Source organism: Dermacentor silvarum, chromosome 1 (genome assembly GCF_013339745.2).
Source record: "Dermacentor silvarum isolate Dsil-2018 chromosome 1, BIME_Dsil_1.4, whole genome shotgun sequence".
Taxonomy (NCBI): Eukaryota; Metazoa; Arthropoda; class Arachnida; order Ixodida; family Ixodidae; genus Dermacentor; species Dermacentor silvarum.
Genome location: NC_051154.1, coordinates 189,197,128 through 189,217,161, shown reverse-complemented (window position 1 = coordinate 189,217,161; position 20,034 = coordinate 189,197,128). Strand labels below are relative to the sequence as shown.

At 47.1% G+C, this 20,034-nt stretch overlaps 1 protein-coding gene and 1 non-coding gene across 2 annotated transcripts in view; both read right to left on the bottom strand.

Moving 5' to 3' along the window:
- Nucleotides 1–20,034, bottom strand: part of LOC119436542 (serine/arginine repetitive matrix protein 2) — a 214,595-nt gene that overhangs the window by 86,421 nt on the left and 108,140 nt on the right. The window lies entirely within an intron of this gene.
- Trnat-cgu (transfer RNA threonine (anticodon CGU)) lies at nt 19,270–19,341 on the bottom strand. The gene has a single exon. It is a non-coding gene; the product is annotated as a tRNA-Thr (tRNA).

The following is a 20,034-nucleotide window of genomic DNA, read 5'->3' as shown; positions in this document are numbered from 1 at the left end:
AGTTACATTCACAGGCAGAGAAGAAAATTGGCTTTGTCGCGGAACCCCTGCTCTGTATATTTTTGCTCGGAGCAGTGCATGTTCGAGCGCGTTGCCGTCAAGTTGTGCGAGATAACAGTTATAGGTATACCTCATCCGAAGCCGTGCAGCCCTCCTTTTTGGGTTCTATTCTATACGGGCCATCGACTGCGATTTCATTCGAGGCGATAAACTTCTCCAACTCTCTCTGCAAAGCCTCCCACTATTGTCGGAACTGAAGCGTAGAGAAAAGTAGAACTCGAAATAAGCGAGTGAACAGCCATGCGACACGGAGACCGAGATTAGGTTCCTTGCGGCCTGCTTAATTGGGCGCCTTTTACAGTTCGCGGTGGTGAGGACAGCCAACGGGGCATAGAGCCCAGCGGTTATCACGCTTTGCTTGCCGCCGAAGACGCGCCTGAATTATTCACATACTTTTTGCACTGCCCGTCTTTAGTGCTCTTATTTTTTTCCCTCCCGCGGGATCTGGAAGGCGGTGCGCAGTTTTACGACCACATTAAAAATAATGGCGCGTGCGAAGCGGATGCAGCAGTTTCATGGCGGTTATTTTACGTTGCCTGTTTTAATGTTTGTCAGGAGGATGCCATCCTGCTGCTTGCAGATATAAGGCATGAGTAAAAAAAAAAAAAAAAAAAAAAACTGAAAAGAAATCTGCGAGAAATGTTTTAGGGCGAACTCATCAAATTCGCGCGATTTATAAGACCACGTATAAAACAGCGCGCAATATATTTGTGTAATCATAGATGAGGTAAACAATACATCAGCGAAGTAGGAAAGACAGTATTTTTTCGTGGTTTTGTCAGCTTTTCATTCAGCAGTTGTAGGATTCAAGTAGTAACTTCAGTACTAGCAGTATGTACATTAAACCAACCTTAGAACCCCTTTGCAGGTTCGTAAAATATGTTCCTGCGAGTTAAGTATCAAATTGTCAATTCTAATCTGGTTCCTCGAATTAACGAAGAAAGGTGTTGTAAAATTATATTGTACTCTTCGCACACGATCGCACATTTTTAGCACACAGGGTAAGAAATGGATTCTCCTCACGTGCAACCACATTGCAAATCAGCGTATACATATCATCGCGTCCAACGCGTTTCAACGATTACAGCCGCCGCGACTGGCGCATCTGCCGGTTGAGGGACAACAACAAAGATGGTGCGAATGTCGCGCTGCGCATGTTGTCATTTTTGAAATATAATTCACAACCTTGATGCACTCGCGAAGGAACTTGAGTGCGTCAGGCAGCGCTAAGGTGGATAATGGGCGCGAAAGTACAGAATCAGAAAACCGTAGCTCCGGCCATCCCTCCAGGGACAAATTATTGTTCTCACTCGTTCCCCCTATATATCATATGAAAGTGTTTTATTGATTTCTATAGATGTCATTGGATAGCAGAATGAGGAAGCTGTTCACGGAGTGCGTATTAGAGAATAAAAGAACGAGGAGAAAGAAAGGCGGGGGCTGAGCAACGATGCTTACTGACATTATACAGGCCATCGCCCTTTTTAAAAGAAATATCCTATAAGCATGCCTATATAAAAATGCAGTGTATATATACCGATACTGCATTAGAATATGGTATTCAATAAAACAGAACACGAACTGCCGCCACCGCGCAATATTTCCGCGGGTGATTTGGCTGGAATAGAATGAGAGGCTCCGGCGAATGCGCCGCAGATCTGAGAGACGTGCTCGCAGGACATTGTCCGTAGATGATATTCGCGACGCTAGGCGAATGCAAAAACATATTCAACGTCACCTAGACAAGCTAGACAGGAGGCAATGGCGAGCCCTCTGTTCCAAACTTGACCGCAGAAAACCGCTGTCAAGACTGTGGAGCATTGTGCGCGGCCTGAAAACCCTGCCGACTCAAACGCATCCTTTCAGTTCAGTTGCTCTATCCCCTAACAGCAGTGATTTAGACGTGGCGGAGACTTCCAAGAACACTGCTACGGTGGCGCTCGCAACTTTGCCCCGAGCAGCACAGGAGGCTTCAACGACAGTGAGCCCTACTGATGCGAACGAACCTTTTTCGATCATGTACCTACTTGGAGCTTTGGCATTGGTGAACAAGGCGTCATCTCCTGGTCCTGACTGCGTCAGCTATGCCGAGTTAACACATTTAGGCGACAAGGCAAAGATGTGCCTTCTGGCCATATTCAATGCCAGCTGGGAGAGAGAGAGAGAGAGAGAGAGAGAAAAGTCATAAGGGAAAGGCAGGGAGGTTAACCAGGCTCAGCCCGGTAGGCTACCCTGCACTGGGGAAGGGGAAGAAGGGATTGAAAGAGGAGAAGGAAGAGAGAAGTTCACAGTTCACACCTTGCACATTTACAGTCAAGCGTTCACCACTGAGTTTCGTCACAGGCGGTCATGCAGGCTTGTGCACTTCAAAGAGCGCAGCAGTGCCTTTGTAGCCCTGTACATAGAAGACGCACGAGGCCACGGGCCCAAGATCTTCTCCTCCGTAAAAGGCCTGTCGTCTAAGTGCCTCAAAGCAGTCCGAAGGGGAATCCTCTCTTCTTCGTATCTAGGGCAGTCACATAAGAGATGTCTGGTGGTTTCCTCAACACCACATGTGCTACAGTTGGCGCTGTCCGCCATTCCAATTAGGAATGAACAGGAGTTCGTAAAAGAAACTCCTAATCGCAGGCGGCACAGTAAGGTTTCTTCATGTCATTTAAAACCGGGTAAAAGTCGTAGTTGCATCTGTGGGTCCATGACATATAGGCGCGGGTTGGTAAACTCTGGTGTATGCCATTTTGTTAGAGTTATAGTATGGGCAAGACTGCTGAGGTGCCGCGCTGCATCCGTTCTTGACAATGGTATTGGGATTCTTTCATATTCGTCATGTGCTTCACGGGCAGCTTTGTCGGCACATTCATTGCCAGTGATGTTGCAGTGCCCAGGTAGCCACTGAAATACAATGTCGTGGCCTCTGACCACCGCTTGATGGTAGCGTACTCGTATCTCTGCTACCAATTGTTCATGTGGGCTGCGGCGCAGAGCTGATAAAAGTGACTGTGGGGCTGCCTTTGAGTCACAGAATATAGCCCAATTATTTGGTGATTGTTCGTGCACATAAAGCACTGCGCTACGGAGGGCGGCAAGTTCAGACCCTGTCGATGTTGTGACGTGGCTGGGAGAGTGGCCCCCTTGAGCCTTGCTGGAAACGAGCTCGTGTTATCCCTGTCCTCAAGCCATGGCAAGTCTCCAACAGACAAACCCCTATCGTCCGATTACTCTTCTCAGTTGCGTGGGAATGTTCATTTATGGAAAAGATGGTATTGAAGCGCCTGTACTGGTTCTTGCTGAATATGAATGTCTACCCTTCTCCGCAAATGTCAGGGTTCAGAAAGGGCCGCAGCAGCATAGACAACGTGATTAGCCTTGTCAACTGCGTAAAACCTAAAACTCAGCAAAGTTTCACGCAACATCATTATCGGTGTATTGCTCGACATCAAGGGAGCGTTCGATAACGTGACTCACGAGGCTATCCTATACGCTCTGAAGTGTGTTGGAGTTGGCGGTCGTATGTACCGCTGGATCTCGGTCTACCTCTCCGATCGGACAGTCTACATGTCCACAAAAAAGGTGACACAACTCCGCACACAGTGCATCGAGGAGTTCCCCAGGGCGGTGTCTTAAATTCCACCTTATTTAACATCTCTCTCATTGGACTGGAGAAGTGCATTCCCACATCGGTTGAAATTTCTTTATATGAAGACGACATCTGTATATGGAGCTGTGGTCGTAACAGACGTGTCCTGCGAGCAAGATTGCAGAAAGCTATCAACTCAATTGAAAAATTTCTCGGACGAGGTGTAACAGTGCCACCAGAAAAGTGTGCCGTCATTGCTTTCATCAGGCGTGATATCTCGCGCTACATGTTAAAGGTTGCGCGCTCTCCCATTCGGTACGTGTCAAGTCACAAGTTTCTGGGCGTGAAAATTGACAGGCTAATGACATTGACAACCCACGTTCGAACATTAAAGGAAAAAAAAGTCATTGTCATTTTTGCTGAGTCATGCTCATGACTGACTTCTACCATCATCCTTAAGTGTTTCCTTCACTTAGTACCCACGTCCGAACCCATTCAGTGGTTTTCGAGTGTTAATCTTTTTTCGATGAATCATTGTCATTTTTGCCTAATCATGCTCATGACTATGGCTTCTACAATAATCCTTTAGTGTTTTCTTCACTTACTACCCTCGTCGGAGCCCATTTCAGTGGTTTTTGAGTGTTATCTTTTTTCGCTGAGTCACTGTCATTTTTGCCGAGTCATGCTCATGACTATGGCTTCTACCATCATCCTTTAGTGTTTCCTTCACTTAGTACCCACGTCAAAACCCATTTCAGTGCCTTTTGATTGTTATTGTTTTTTCACTGAGTCATTGTCATTTTTGCTGAGTCATGCTCATGACTATGACTTATACCATCATTCTTTAGTGTTTCCTTCACTTGGTGCCCCCGTCTGAACGAATTTCAGCGGTTTTTGAGTGTGCAGCTTTTTTGGCGGACTCATTCTCATGACCTACATGACACGCATGTCATGACATGCCATTTATGTTCGTCATACACTCTTGTCATACTATGCCAATTCTGGTACCTACCAAGTTAACGAAAGGACCGTGAGAGCACCAAGACTTAGGCGGCTGTTTCATGACCTGCATGACACGCATGCCATGATATTCATGTCATGACCTATCATTTATGTTCGTCATACACTCTTGTTATACTGTGCCAATTTTGGTACATACCAAGCTAACGAAACGACCATGAGAGCACAAAGACGTAGGCGGCTAGATAGATAGATAGATAGATAGATAGATAGATAGATAGATAGATAGATAGATAGATAGATAGATAGATAGATAGATAGATAGATAGATAGATAGATAGATAGATACTGTGAAAGTGGCAAATGTTCGCCAAGAAATGCTTCGCATTTAAAGATCGGGTCATACGCGAGCATCTTCCGTATGCTATCAAGCAACACTGGGGGCTGCTCTGTAAGTGCTCTGCTACGCATGTATACGGCTTCTGTGAAGATCTCATACGATACAGCATTCCTCTGCTACAGGGCATTTCCCAAACCAACAAGCCAGCGAAAGCCCTGAGGGTGTGCATCGGCCTGCCCAAAAACACATCAAGTGTAGGAACCCTTGCAGAAAGCAGACGCCTATCGGCTCCAGTGCTTCTGCAGCAGGAGTTTCTCCGAGTCCACATGCGCTTTGCCAGCGAAAGCCCTGAGGGTGTGCATCAGCCTGCCCAAAAACACATCATGTGTAGGAACCCTTGCAGAAAGCAGACGCCTATCGGCTCCAGTGTTTCTGCAGCAGGAGTTTCTCCGAGTCCACATGCTCTTTGCCAGCGAAAGCCCTGAGGGTGTGCACCAGCCTGCCCAAAAAACACATCAAGTGTAGGAACCCTTGCAGAAAGCAGACGCCTATCGGCTCCAGTGTTTCTGCAGCAGGAGTTTCTCAGAGTCCACATGCGCATCGGGCCGTCAAGCTCGGCTTGCCGGTCCCTACGTGGGACTAGCCGGGTGGCGCGGGGTGTCCCCTGCGTCTTCTCTGGACCTCAATAAAGTTATTTCACTGACTCACTCACTCACATGCGCTTTGCCACCAGAACGCCGGGTCATCCACTTGCTTCAGACAGCAGTCCTGTGGTGCGGAGCGTGCTCCCGCTGCATTATCAAAGCGCATCTATGCCGATGGAGCCACCGTGGAAAATTCCTTCGTGGTCAATTGTCCCTTTCGTGCCTGGGTTAAAGAGCAAGAGAAATAGTACACCTGGACCAGCACTGACTTATTTCGCTCTAGAGCATGTCAGCACCAGCTACAGGGATCACCGTCATACTTATACTGATGGCTCTGTTAGGCCTACATCATCTGCCATTGGTGTGTGGATTCCGTCTGGGAGTGTTACCATCTGTGCCACTCTCAGTCACTGTACTTCATTTACAGCCACGGAACAAGCTGCATTGCGGGCCGCTTTTCATTACATCATAGGCCAGACAGCTGAGTCTCGGGCCATCTTTACCGACTCAAAAGCGGCCCTGTAATCACTGAAGTCCCCACGCACGGATGAACAACTCGTAATGGACATCAGAAGCCTATGCAACAAAACCTGCGAACTGCACCACAGCGTTGTCCTGCAGTGGTTACCAGCCCACTGCGGAATACAAGGCAACGTCCAGGCTGACCACGCTGCCAAAGCTAGACACGACACTTCGAGAGAAATGGTCCAGATACCTTCTCGAGAAAAGACGCGGCGACACTGGTATCTGCACACGCTTGGCGTTTCCAGCGATCTCTCTGGACAGATGCAAGTCACCACTACGGTCCCCTATACGCAATTGATCCATCGTGTGACTTCGACATGCCGCGAGGCCTCAATAGACAAGATCAAACACGCCTAAACCACATCAGACTAAACGTCGCCTACACGAACTACTTCAAAAACAAGATTAAACTGATTGACTAGGCAATGTGCTTTCAATGTGACGCCCCTGAAGACCTGCAACATGTTCTGTGTGTCTGCTGCCGTTACGCGTCAGACAGACAGTCTTTAAAGGCGGCATTACACCTTAAACAGGACTCGAGCTTGTAAATGCGGCATATTCTCGGCTTATGGCGAAGCACCACCTGCGCGTTACGCGCCACGAAAACGCTGCTAACGTTCTAGCGGGCCACGAGCCTTAACGAAAAGTTTTACATAGTGTAATATGTGTGTGCGTGTGACTGTATGTACTGTTAAATGTTTATCACTGTATATATCATAATCATCACCCAGCACCTGGAATAGCATGTCAGGCGAATAGCCAGGCTAACATCTCCAGCATCTCATTAAAGCATGTTTCTATCTCTCTCATTCGCACAGGAATTTTCTTCTCATTGCAACATTCAGTATATGATTCATGCACGTAAGCTTACACTGCAGTTGTGATTGTGTGCACTAATCTCGTAATTCTATTTTGATGAACTGCCTTTCTTTCTGCTACGCGAAACACTGATGCACTGCCTGAGCATCCCAGAAACTGTGTCCCCTAGAGCACTTGTCTCCCTACACCCTGTCCGCTGAGATTTCGGTGGTATGTCAGAGAAGCCCAGGCGGTAAAAGCTTACTTGGCAATCTCCACTAAAGTGTGTATTAGAGCCCTGGGGTTTCTAAAGGACATGAAATATCATAAATCATCGGCCCGGCCTTGAACTTTGCTGTGTTTGTTTTGTAGCTCATCATGGGCATTATTCACTCCACGTGAGCTTGGAGCAAGACGAAATTGTGCGACCACCCACGTGTATTTGGGTTTCCTGTCCCTGGACGACACCACGCTGCTTGTGCCACGACGGCAGTGCTGGCCAGTTTTCGTTTTCCTCGTCCCCTGCCACGGAATGAAATGCCGAAACAAACTTCTGTGAACCCTCGTTAGCTAGAGCTATGCGACAGAAAGATAAGAGAGAAAAATTATGCAGATCTGACGCACTGCGCGAATCGACGTTATGCGAAGCATTTTGCAGATATCTGGTTATGCATCTCTGTTTGGGGTTCCAGTGTGCTTGTGTAAATCCAGTATTTGTTTGTGTGACGCGAGTACAGTGAACTGTGACGACAGCAGCAAGGCGACGGTCACGACGATTGCATGATTTCTACGAACGATCTAATTCTTGTGAACCAGCGGCGGAGGTGCGAAACGGTGGGTAAGAAACGCAGTAACTAAATGCTCACTCACGGCAACACATGGTATCACCTGGAGGACACAAACGGGTGACTTGACGGTGATAATGTAACACAGCCTGGAGCGCGTGTCAGTAAATAGACATTCCGACGAGCGGCGTAGTGCAGCTGCTCGTCTTGACCGAGTAGTGATGAAGCTGCCATAGTGGAATTCGATGCAGCGTTGTCGTACTCGGGCAACATGCGCACCAGGAAAGAGCACGCCTCTATGATTAAGCGACCTGGTAATGACGAGAAGAGGCGTGAAAGACTGGTACGAGGTTTGGGAGGAATGAGGAGGCGGCGCGTTGCTGTCCGGCGCTCGGAAATAAACGCTCGAGGGTAATCCCGAGTATTCAGCCATCCTGAACTATACCACACAGGGAGTCGCTTGCGATATCCACCACCCTATCGAAAACTAAAGGCGGAGGATGTCGCTGCCTGGCGTAGGCTCCAGACAGGCACTTACACGAACATATACATATTAGATCGCATATACCCCACAGCCTACAGGGACGAATGTCTGTGGTGCGGGTCCACACCAACCCTATACCACATTACGTGGGAGTGCACGCTACACAACAGAGAACACCACGACACGAACACCACAAAGGAGTAATAGAAGGCACTACTGTCCAGCTCGGCCCTCGACGACCAACTCAAGCTGATCCAGAGAGCAGAGAAGATGGCAAGAGCCAGCGGAGCCTTGGACTAGGGGCCCCGATCATTAGCAATGTCCATTCGGGGCAACACAAAACTCTGATTATTTTCTAATAACGTTTATCTATCTATCTATGAACGGATGCAACCACCACCTGGTGTTCTGCTGCCGAGATGCCGGGATCTTATTACACGTGTCACCGGGCTAGAGCGCTGATAGCACGCGAAAATCAGAGGCGAGAGTCGGATTACGAGGCTCAAATGACGATGCAACGACCATCACGGCATCACGAACACGAGTATACCTATATAGTCATCGGTTCAAGTTAGTAGACAACTTGGTCCACTGGGTCGGGATAAGTTCTTGTCATGGTGCTGTCATGCCGTCCATGCAAGCATGCAAGTCATGATTTTTTTTTCATTCATGTCATGTATATTATGGCATTCATGGGAATCATGCCATGCCTTAATATACAGACTACGGTATTCATGCCAATCATTTTATGACATACATGCATGTAATGTAATTCCATCCATTGTAGTAATCTAATTTATGACATTCATGTCTTGACATGCATGTCATGTCATTCATGTCATGACATGATTGTCATTAATGTTAGTTTCATTTTCTAACAAATGTTATATCAGGATATTCATTACTTAATGAAATGGCATCCCGTGCATCACATGAATGACATGCATGTCATGACGTGATTGTCATAAATGACATAGATGACCTGAGGTGATGGCGTCGTGGTCATTTGTTTAACTGGATATGTATCAGGATATGTGTGGCGAGAAATGCGTGCATGACATGACAAGAATGGCATTCATGTGGAATGGCACTCATGTCATGACACGCATGTCGTTCACGTGATGACATTTATGTGACGTCATTCATGCCAGGTCGTACACGCATGTCTTCTATTCATATCCAGATATATATAGAGTTAAACAACCACCGCAGCATCATGTCATTCATACCATTTATGTCATGACATGCATGTCATGAATAGCATGTGATGTCATTACTGTCATGACATGACATGCGCTTGTATGTCTTGTCATTCATGTCTACACCTACATGACATGCCATGAAATCTATGTCATTCATCTCATTACACGCATGTATTAATGTCATGGCGTTTATGTCATGTCATTCATGTCAGGTCATGCATTCATTTCATTCATATCCTGATCTATACTGAGTTAAACGATCCCGACATCATGTCATTCATATCATTTATGTCCCGACATACAGGTCATGTCATTGATGCCATGATATGTCATTCATGTTATGTAGGCATTCATGTCATGCCGCCCCATGCCTATTCCAGTTGAAGAAACGACCACGACGTGGTCACGACGTAGGAGGATAGATAGATAGATAGATAGATAGATAGATAGATAGATAGATAGATAGATAGATAGATAGATAGATAGATAGATAGATTCCAGGCGCCTGAAATTCGCAAAGAATGCTTCGCATGAAAAACTAAGAACGAGAACTTGGCGAACACGTGCTAGGTGTATGTGAAAAATATTTTAAATGTGTGAGAGCCATGGGCTTTTCAGAGCGGAATCTTAATCATGTGCGATTACCGTTGATCGCAAAAACGCAGCAATGCACGAACACCAAGAAGATTATTCCGAGGGGCATGGTTACAACAGAAGAACATCGCTAAAAATATCATTAGCTTCATTTTCCGAGGTTGCATTGATAATCGTGTAATCAGACAATCCGCAAGGTCGAAAAAAAAGAGTAAAAACAGCGGTAATATTCACCTATCATGACATATATAGTTATTATTCTGTTTGGAAACACCCCTCCGCACCCTTGCGCATCTAATGCACCCCGCAGCTCAGTGAAGTTCTGAGCTGCGGGGTGCCTGAAGTGCCTTAAATTCAAAAGAGAAGTGATTTCAACAGAGCAGCTCTACAAACAATGTCATAAAAGAGTGGTAAAAAAGTAAGAAAAAAGAAGAAGCTTGTTCCAGATGTATTTAAGTAGGATATTTATGGTGGCTTCTCGTATTATTCAGCTGATGTCTAGAAAGAGGGACGCAAAGCCTAAAGAAGATTTAGAGAGCCAAAATCGCAACGCCTCCGGCGACGCTTTATGATCGAGGCTGTTTCAGCGGCGGTATGCATAGCATAGCTCCCTACCTTGAGGCAAAATACGGTCTACGATGATAGACGAAAAAACAAAAATACAAATGTTCTATATCCGCTTTTTTGCTCTTTATGACCCCGACTGCACCCCAGTATCCCCACGAGCGCAGTGAGCGCTATAATCGTAACAAAGAAAGAAAACAAAGCCTCCAAAAAACGCCAACCGCTCTTTGTGTGTGCCCAGTGCAGGGTAGCCAACCGGGCTTAGCCTGGTTAGCCTCCTCGACCTTTCCCTTATCACTCATTTATCGCTCAATCAAAACAAGCGGAGCGACATCTTTGTTGTGCTCAGGCCGTTGCTAAGCACAATAAATATAGACCTAAGAAATACGCGTCACAGACAAAGCCGCATTTTTTCGAGGCGTCGATAAGGCGGTGCTTTCTCTGCTAATGGTTTCTCATTTTTTTCCCAGCCAACAGGCACTACTGGCCACGTCGGTGCACAATGCGCGGTACACGCTCCTCCTACTGGCGCATATAAACAAGGGCGCCGGCAGCAGGTGGGAGACTGGGACCGAATTGCACGATAGGCGAAGGCACGCCAGTTACTTGCGTTCGCATTTGCATTCGTTGGCGCCCTCCCCGTCTAAAGTGGCTCGATCCGCGAGCGAGCGACGGAAAATGTATACGGCACACAGGCGCTAAAAAATGTACAGCGGCACAAGAGCGCGTGAAGTGGCGAAATTGCCTATGAGTGCTCGGTCTGTTTTTTTGTTTTTCTTTTTTTTTTCCCGTGGAACGGGCCCCTTATCCGCGTCGAGGTAACAAGTTTATTGACAAAGACAGGGGGCGCACACCCCGGTGTCCATTTGACGGCTGCCCCGTGGGGAACTGTCACTTTCGTCAGAGCTTATTTTATGCCTTCGGCGTTTCCACGGTGGGCCTCGCGGCTGCTCCGACATCCGCCAGATCGGGCTAGAGCTCAATGTAGCGGCAGTTGCCGGCGACGCCGCTGCCTGTCTTTTCGACATCAGACATCATCCCTTAGTCACGCCCACTCCCTCCTCCTCGGCCTTCCTCCCTTTTGATCATTGTATTCTTCGGCGACCGAAAATCGCGGTCATCGCTACGGGACAAATTGGGAAAGGGAAAGGTAGGAAGGAAGGGGGAGGGGGTGTCACACATCACTTTATTTGCACAACGAGCTAATAGATTGCGGCAGCGTGCCCGGGCGGCGCCTTTCTTTTCTACAACTCACCTGTTCCTGCCGTCACTTTGCAAGGAAAAGAGATCAAGGTATGCATCTCCTGTTTTGAATAATCTATTCGTTAAGACGTTCGACAAAGAAAAAAAAATTCGGCAGAACCAATCTACGATGGTTGCCCCAGGTATGCGAGAGCATTCGCACGACACCCACACCTCATTGACTCTCCATTACATGATGGTTCACTGCATCTGCTGTGCACAAGAAAGCTATCACGGGACGGTGGGTGTTGAGTCATGATACGTACGATTCTTCGCCTCTTGTTAGCTGCGTTGCGTGGCCCCGAGGGTAGTTCCTCGCTTACCGTCCTACAGGCCCGGGTTAAATTTCTTGCCGGTGACAAAATTTGCGCAAAATCTTTTTCTTAACAGCGGAGCTGTTTAGGCCGGCCGTTAGTCCGTCCGTCATCGGAAAAAATATGGGCCGATCCTGGCGGCAGTGCAGAAAGGGTCCAAGCGCAATGGTACATGCACCTGTGAACTAGCGAAGCTGAGCGTAAGTCTAGCTAACATGGTTGGGACTACTTAAGCTTAGTCAGTCATCGATAGCCAATCGATAGCCAATCAATAGCTAATCGATAATCGACAAATAATCAATGAATTCCGGAAAATGCTGGGGATGACTTGGTAGTGCTCAGCCTAGCCCAAATACGTGTCCAATACTTTGCGATAGCCAATCGATAGCCGACCAATAGCTAATCGATCAACAGTCAATAAATTACGTAAAATGCTGGGGATGACTTTGTAGTGCTTAGTCTAGCCCAAACTCCAGGACTAGCCAGGTGCCCATCAGCTCCGCTGTCTCTTTAGCATTGCGCCTCCAGTGCAAGCCACGCTAATTTTTTACAGCGGAGCTATTAGGCTTTTCGTAAGTCCGTTTCGTGCCGACAGAAAACTCGGCCCATGCTGTGCGTCGTCGAGCCACGCAACCTCTCGCATCACACACGAGCGTACGGCGGAGTCTCGCCGCGGCATGCGTGCGCTTCGCGTGCACCCTCTCCCCAGCCGAGAAGAAGCAAGTGTTCGCTTAGCCGTGACGTCACTGATATGCTAGAAAGCTCCGAGTTGCCGGCGCACCGACAGACTTGTCGCCTCTCTGGTCTAGTGAACACGTGTGCACAGCTACCTACAAGGAAGCTCGGCGCGCGGCTCAGCGGGAGTATACGATCGACGAAGGAGAGCCGACCCTGCCCATCGCGCCGACAAACGCCGTCGCCGAGCCGAGGATCCCGAGTTTCGGGCCAGAGACAACGAACGCTGCCGACTGAATGCTCGGCGCCGCCGGCAATCGGTTCCGGGCCTACGCGTCACCGAGAACTTCCAACGCCAAGCCTAGACGAGCCATGTATAACCTCGCAAAACTTAGCAAAACCTAGAACACTTACCAAAAGCCGGAACTAGCTCCGCTCTGACCCAGCCTTGCACCACTAATGCAAACTGCTCACTTTTTTTTTTTTTTACATGGTCATCGTTTCGAGGACAGACAGATACCCTGCCAGACCAAAGTGGGTGCGGGTAGGCAAGAATGCTCACTCATCAAAGAAAGGCCGCTTGTCGTGGCTGGTGCGGAAGAAGTAGAGAAGACAAAAGCGAGAAAAAAATACTGTCGTAGTGTTACACATCAAATAGAATAAATATAATCGGCTGAATGTGTCAAAAGGTGGACTTAGGGAAACGACCGGACTAAGTCAACAAACATACGAATCTCGCGAGGCGATTACTGCATTCGTCACTACGTTGCTAGTCTGGGCGATGTGCTAATATCGACGAGTGATGCACTTCGACGGCGCTTAAAAGTTCATATTGCCTGATTTGTTGATCATCTCAACAAAAGGAGACGCCAGTAAGGCGATATAGTCGAGGAAACGAAGTCGCAGCAACGTTCGCGCTGGGCACCCGTTGCACGGCCGCCATGGTGACGGATGTACAGGGTTGTCCACATCTAGGATGAACATCTTATTAGTATTCAAGACATCATAGAAGCTGATGTTCAGTACATAATTCGAAAAATTATTATTGTGTTTATCGACACCATGATTACACATCGTATAACGAACATTTCACTCATGAAGTAGAATAAACGCTGTAGTTTTACCGGCTTGAATACTATAGGTGTTCACCTTAGATGTGGTCGACCCTGTACATGGTACTTGCTACGACAGTTACGCTGAGTGGACCAACCATAAATTCCATATATATATATATATATATATATATATATATATATATATATATATACTATATATGACAAAGCGCTTGGAAATAAAGCGATCTGAGTGATTTGTGACAGCGCATTCCCAAGCTATGCTAGAGTATTCAACGACTGCATGGTTGTTAGCGAAAAGGCTCCCAGAAAGGAGAGCAGGTCGCGTACCAAACAGCCGAGCAGGAGATAATGAGATGTTTCGGCTTTCCATGCATGTACGCAAGCTTAGACCGAGACTTGCATCATACGCGGAAGCAACAACGCCATTTGAAATTAAGATTCAACTCCCCCACTCCCATTTTCTCTCTCTCTCTCTCTCTCTTTTTATCGCCAGAATATTGCTGCGCTTTTCTAAAAAAAACAAAAAAAAAAACAACAACAACGTTGCACACCAATTTGCGCAAATAAGGAACGCTCTTCTTCTAAGTACTGTTAAGCTTCGCGCTTATACCCGTCCGAAGAAATGCGCATTCTAATGACGTCACCGCCCTTACACGCCGCAAAGCGTTAGGCAAACGTGCCGAGCAATGATAGGGCGAAAATAAGTACATCCCGCGCTCTTGATGTAGAGTAAAAAAAAAAAAGGGGGGGGGTTATTTTCGCCAAAGCGCGGTGCACGTGCGAAGACTCCAAGCTTTGGGCTCTCGGCCGCATTTCATTTCTCCTCGCGCTGGTCGCACTCTCATATTCCGCGGGCCGAAATAAGCGCTGGCGCGCGAAATGCGCCGCGGGGGTGCCCCTTCGGCGCCTCTCCCTGCGTTTCGGCCGCGCTACACGCTGACGTCAAACGGCGAGCGACCTTCCGCAGCTGAGGCCAGTGCGTGCGGGCGCCCCTATTGGTGAAGCCGCAATCTAGCCGCTGCTGCACAAAGAGGCGGCTGTTTGGCAAGTATCGACCCACACTGCGCGCGCACACACTGAAAGTTCGAGCTTATTCACTTCCTTTTCCTCCGTCTTTCTTTAAATATTTCTCACATTTTCCCCTCTTATGGGGCGAAGCAAACAGATGGTGGGAGGGGGCGAGAAGGGTGACGGGAGAGCAGCAAAGAGGATTTTGTGTTTCCTTCTACTCCTAATTGGAACGGCACGGATTAGCGTGCGTGGAAACGAAATGCAAGATGGTGGGGCAACCAGAGGAGCGGGAAAAAGGCGGGAGCTCTCTCTTTGCCAAACACTCATTTCGCCTGAGCGTGCTTCGAAGCACATAATCATGCGAACAGTGAATTTGATGTTTCGCTGTCGCCGTTCTCGTTACTCGTCGTGACCGCCGTCTCTCTCTTTTTCTCTTGGCATATTTTTTTCTCTCGTTTCTAACTAGTTTTCCTCATTCCCCGTCGCGCGAATTCATCCCCCTTGAACATTCAGGCTACTTTCCGACCATTTGTTCGCTCACCGGATGAGATAAAAGCCGGACCGGCTTTGAAGTTCGGGGGATGAATACAGGTGAAAACTTTCGAGCGCAGGGAAAGACCCCACTTTGGTCCCGCTTACAAACTTCGGTTTCTTTCAGTGGAAGGGACTGCAGTGGTTAGTGTATGCTTGCGACCTGAGGGCAAAACTCTTTTTTTTTCTTTTTCCTTATCAGCGCGGTATAGCAATGGTGATTTTGAGTTTATCAAAGTCTGTTCGAGCCAAATCCTAGGAGTTGCCTTACCTGCCTGTTTTATAGAAGATAACACCCAAGAAAAATATAAAACGAAACAAAGGGAGAGAGAGAGAGGATTTTAAAAAAAGAAGAAAAAACGAAAAAAAAAAAAACGTCAGGTACCATCGGAAGAGCCAATCGAGACGACTAGCTTTAACCAAGACTAAACGATTTGTTAGTGGAGTGTGTCTGCCTGACTGGATTTTATAATCCGCAGTCAACCCGCAGCGCGCTGAGTCTTTGCTTCTGGATATGTTCTAGTTCTGAAGACACAATTGCGGCGGTCCGTTTCCGATAACGAAAAATGAATAAACGGACAGAAAAGGAAAATGTCACCCTGCCTACACCGGTCGCGCAGCGCAACGTTTGCACGTGCGTCTTTGGCCGGAAGCACAAAGCCATAGAGGCCCAACCGTGCATAAAAACATTACCCGCGGAAACAGGCTGTCTGGGAATCTCCAGTCAGAAGTGGTGCTAGGACGAAGAAGTGTTATTTCACCACTTTGTGCCTTGCTTCCTTTTCCTTTCTTTCTTTCTTTTCTTTCTTTCTTTTTTGACAGTACTTACTCGCTGGAGTCTATTTTTGATTATCGGGATAGCCGGCGCTTTGGTAGGTATTTTACCGGGGTTCCACCATTTAAATAACAACATCAATAACAACACCACAACAACAACAATGCAACAATTAGCTTCCTGACACAAAGGGATCAATCAGCGCCAGAAGCGGAGAGCAAGACGTACGTCACTGGCCCGTTTTGATATGCGCTGCTAACATTGCTTTGCATTTCATCATATGCACCTCTAGCACGTATATTGCAGCGCCAGGAGAGTGCTGAATTTTGTTTTTCATTTCTCCAGCAGACATTATCAATCTTTACCATCTCTGTTTGTGCCCTCACTCATGCTGCTACGTTCCGGGTATTCAAAACTCGGTGTTTCAGTTTTCAGTTTTTAGGAATTCAGCGTTTCTGTGTTTATATTGGGTACCTTTTTTTCCGTCTAGCCTCTTGCTTTCTTTTTATCTCCTTCAGGGTAGGCTACCAGAAATACCCCTGGTGAATCTCCCTGCTTTTCTGTGCATCCTTTCTCTCTCTCTTATTTTCTCGATTAATTTGTTATTTGTTTGTTGTTTGTGTTGTTGTTTTTTTCGGGGGGGGGGGGGGGCAGAATTTTTGCTCATGTCAGAGGAAAAGGGTTCTTTTTCCTTTTCTTTTTTTTGGCAGGAGTTTTGGTATCTACTGGTTCGGTAGAGTACGTAGGTAAAACTTGACCATGGCCACGTTCACCCCATATACACGCAGGCTATCTACTGCAATAAACGAGCGGTGACGTTTGTGTTACTTGCTAAACTTCATCACTCACTGCATAGGTCGATTAAAAAAAAAGACATTAGGAGGAGACAACGAACCTCTCTCCTGAAAATCTAGTGTCCTTGCGGGAAGATCACTTCCTCCACGGTAGCGCACGGAGACGTTATGTTTCAGTCCGTCCGAGTAGGGTATTACGCTCTTCCAGAAATTCTGGGCGTTCTGGCAAGTAATTCGTTATATCACCATGAACGTGTCACGACGAACACGTTGTTGAGGGCGACAGTCCTACCTTGTGTCTCCACGCCGCGTTCTCGCTGACCGCGGGCGAAGGCGGTGTAGTAAGCTTGCTAAACTAATGTTGTTTCTGGCACAAAGTACGGAGACAAGTGCGTACTTTGCGCAAGAAACAACATGTTTAGCAAGCTTAGACGCTAACTAGCAAAAAAACAATTTCTTACGGTGTAGTAAAGATCTGATCGGCTGAGTCCCTTGGTCCCGCTGGACTGGTATGGTAGGTGAGCCCAAGGAGTGAAACTGATTCACGATGGTCGTCTTTGATATTCGCTGGATACCCACCGCGGTGGCTCAGTCAGCTAAGGCGTTGCGCTGCTGAGCACGAGATCGCGGGATCGAATCCCGGCCGCGGCGGCCGCATTTCGATGGAGGCGAAATGCAAAAACACCCCTGTGCTTGCGTTGTAGTGCACGTTAAAGAACCCCAGGTGGTCAAAATTAATGCGGAGCCCTCCACTACAGCGTGCCTCATAATCAGAACTGGTTTTGGCACGTGAAACCCGAGAAAGAAGAAATAAGATGTTCACTGGGTGTTGCAAGATGGCAAATGTTTGCGTAGCCTTTCCGGGGAAAGATAACTCAGTCTGGTAAACAAGGCAAATGTTATGGGATTGGGATGGTGTCGTTAGGAGGCATATGCGGTCGTTAAACCAACCAGTCGTCTGACTTACTGAACGTTAAAACGCGCCGAGATGTGTTGTCAAATAGCAACTTGATGACGCTAGTAAAAAGTACGCTTAACTGTTTCGTTAGACTGTTTGCTAAGCGCACCAATGTCTCTGCCGGCAGCCTTCGCCTAGCCGCAATGATAGAGAAAAAAAAAAAGCGGCTATTATGCTTTATTCATATAAATCAGCGGGGATTGGGTGCGAGATCTATTCTCTTCCGACGCTATAACAGCTAAAGCTTGCGCAATTTCTTAGTTAATTTTCGCCATTCTTTTTCAATGTTGCGGGTTATTATCATGGTTGAGTTAAAACAAAATTTCGAGAATGAGAATGCCATGCAATCCTTTTTTCGGCACACGCGTGAAATCAACGCCGAATAGCATGTCGCCTACCACGAATTCACACGCGCTTCTAGTAAAGCAGAGAGCAAAACGGCTATTGATTACAACAAAAGTATCGAAGGCACTGGCTGCCACACACGAATCGCACCTCCTGGCACTCATAAGGAGCGTACCTGCCGACAGCCTCTTGTGGCGACAGTATTTACCTGTGCTTCTGCATCATTTTATGTTGTCTAAGTGGTAATGATTACTCATATTATAAATAAACCACAAGAGGACTAAAGCTCCTCTGTCGTCAGAGACGTCACCGCGACATTCGCGCACACACAGGGAAAGTCCGCTATACAGGGCCACTTATCCTGCTTTTCAAAGATACCTTCGCACAGGATTAGTCAAGAAGTGAAACATGGCTCCGTATCGTCTCTTGCTTTTCTCGTTCGCCTCGGTACTCGAGCCAGTGCATCACGCACTTGCAGTGCACGGCACCCAGCGGTGCGCCCAGTGGAAGGCTTGCGCGGACTCCGTCAAGTAGCGAAAAAAAGTCGCGGCAAATAAAGACCGGAAGATGGCAGCGGGCTCGGCGACAGCCATTTATTCTCGACAATTGCTAACGGATGGTGCGCCCGCTTCGTCCGCCGAACGCTTTTCGGCGGCGGAGTTGCGGCAGCGCCGAGCGCACGCCTGCTTCCGCACGCGCGGGAGGAGGCCCGTAATTTATCTCGCAATAAATTATTGGCGCCGCTTGACGGCCGCCACCGATCTAGCTCGAAGTGCGGTGAGCAAGCCGGCGAGCGCGGCTCGGTGAAAATGCAAAGTGCCCGCCTCCGACGTACGTGCACGACCAAGCTGCGATATATATATATATATATATATACATATATATATATAAGCATATTATAAGAAGCCAACAAACAATAACACCAAGGACACCATAGGGAAAATTACTTGTACTTACTAATTGAATTAAAGAAAATGATAAATTAACAGAACTTAAAGTGGATGAAAAAATAACTGTCCGCAGGTGGGGAACGAACCCACGTCTTCGCATTACGCGTGCGATGCTCTCACCACTGAGCTACTGCGGATCCGTTTTCCCATCCACTTTCTGAGGTATTTATGTTTTTACAACTGGAACTAACCCTGGGAGTGTTAGCCAGCGCCACCACTCACAAACCAAAGGGCGGATGTGGAACATCCTTTCTGCCGCAGGCGTCACGAGCACGTGATCTTTTTGGGTGATGGCAACTGGTCAATAAACCCACATATGCTACCTGAAGGCATCATTGTTGCCGGATTCGAGCCCTCGTTATGTAGTGAACGAGAAGAAAGGGAACCGAGGGGCCCGATTTTTAATAAGCATAGCATAAGAAGCCAACAAACAATAACACCAAGGACAACATAGGGGAAATTACTTGTACTTATTAATTTAAATAAAGAAATGATAAATTAATGGAAAAGAAAGTGCATGAAAAAACAACTGTTCATATATATATATATATATATATATATATATATATATATATATATATATAGAGAGAGAGAGAGAGAGAGAGAGAGAGAGAGAAATCAGAAGCACAACTTCGCGGTTATCTTAGGGTAAATAAACCTAAGATAACCGCGACGTTGTGCTTCTGGTTTTTCTAAATACGCTTGGCCCATTGGAAAATCCTGTTACTACTATATATATATATATATATATATATATATATATATACATATATAAAGCAGTAATTGGATTTCTCAATGGGCCAAGCATATTTAGAGAAGTGAGAAGCACA